This window comes from Apium graveolens, chromosome 11 (genome assembly GCF_009905375.1).
Source record: "Apium graveolens cultivar Ventura chromosome 11, ASM990537v1, whole genome shotgun sequence".
NCBI classification, from domain to species: domain Eukaryota; kingdom Viridiplantae; phylum Streptophyta; class Magnoliopsida; order Apiales; family Apiaceae; genus Apium; species Apium graveolens.
Window position 1 is genome coordinate 46,908,214 of NC_133657.1, and position 1,639 is coordinate 46,909,852.

Below are 1,639 nucleotides of genomic sequence, written 5' to 3' on the forward strand. Positions count from 1 at the left end.
ATTCCATGATGTGGACATTTTCTGAACATTTCCTTGTAGCGTTCCCAAGCCTCGCACATAGATTCTGTAGGTTGCTGCGCAAACTGAGTAAGAGCACTCCTTATAGCAGCAGTCTTTGCCATTGGATAAAACTTCACCAGAAACTTTTGCGCAAGATCTTACCATGTAGTGATGGACCCAGCTGGTTCAGAATGTAACCAGTCTTTAGCCTTATCCCTCAGTGAGAATGGGAAAAGCCTCAACTTGATAGCCTCATCAGTCACGCCATTATACTTAAAAGTGCTGCAGATCTCGACAAAATTCCTTATGTGCATGTTGGGGTCTTCAGTTGCCGCTCCTCCAAAAGAAACAGAATTCTGCACCATCTGAATAGTGCCCGGCTTGATTTCAAAGGTGTTAGCTTGCATAGCCGGATGAAGGATGCTTGACTGAATGTCATCAATTTTAGGCCGAGAAAAATCCATAAGAGTTGGATCAGCTTGAACAATACGATCTCCCATGTTTACTGGTTCTTTCTGCTCAGTTCCTGAATCCAAATCCTCAAAATCTAACTTCTCCGGAATATCAAGAACTTCGTCTGTCTCCTCAGCTGTATCTAAAGTCCTTTTGCGAGCACGAGAACGAGTTTGCATAAACGCTTGCTAAAGTACCTGAAACACAACCGAAAAAGTAAGTAACTACTACGTCCTAATCACTAGGTCCTAATGACCAATGATGGTAAGTACATAAACTAAACAAATACGCCGAGTCCCCGGCAGCGGCGCCAAAAACTTGTTAGGGCGAAAACACGCACTAATATTCACGCAAGTATACGCGTTCGCAAGTAATATAAAATACTTTCTAGTTCGTTCCCTCAGAGACTCAGACTAAATTATTGTCTAATTAAACTCACTCACCAATGTATGATTACTTCTCAATGTTAAGATAATAACACTTAAAATTGTTGATTAAATATTAACTATAATTAACTACTCAATTAACCACTTAACTAACACTTCAATTTATCAATAATAAAACACTCATGAGATCACAACTTCATTATTACTTCCTTCTATAGCCATTGTTATTACCTTTAACATGTGACAGTGATGATATTAATCGAATAACACGAAACTGATAAAAGCCAACTTTCATTGTACTAATACCATTCTACCAAGCATCCACAATTAAGATAGAAGTTGAATAGTCATTAATTATGTTGAGTTCCTATATGTCTACAGAAATTGACAACACAACGATTTAAGCACAAGTTATCCCTTTTTGATTACATAGGGCAAATAAAACTGTTAGAGTTACCCACTAATCATGCTCAACGTACATGAACCTATGCTAGCATGGCAAGTTCTAAATCTCAAGATCCACCGTCGCTTCACAAGAGATTAACACCCTATCTTATATGTTCGCGACGCACATAAGACGAATACGCACAACCAATACTAGATATCATGCAATCATCACACACTAAAGTATTAAACAATTAACTAAAGAATTCCATAATAAATCCGTTGCAACCCCATGATCACGATTAGCCCATAATAGAACTTATCGCCATCATGGGTTCATATGAAATCATGACAAACAAACACAAGAAAATAATAACTAAACTAATTATATTAAAACAGAGTACGTCACAAGAGTA

At 37.6% G+C, this 1,639-nt stretch overlaps 1 non-coding gene across 1 annotated transcript; it reads left to right on the top strand.

Moving 5' to 3' along the window:
* Nucleotides 1-107, top strand: LOC141698813 (small nucleolar RNA R71). The gene has a single exon (XR_012565314.1). It is a non-coding gene; the product is annotated as a small nucleolar RNA R71 (small nucleolar RNA).
* The last annotated feature ends 1,532 nt before the right edge of the window (nucleotides 108-1,639 follow it).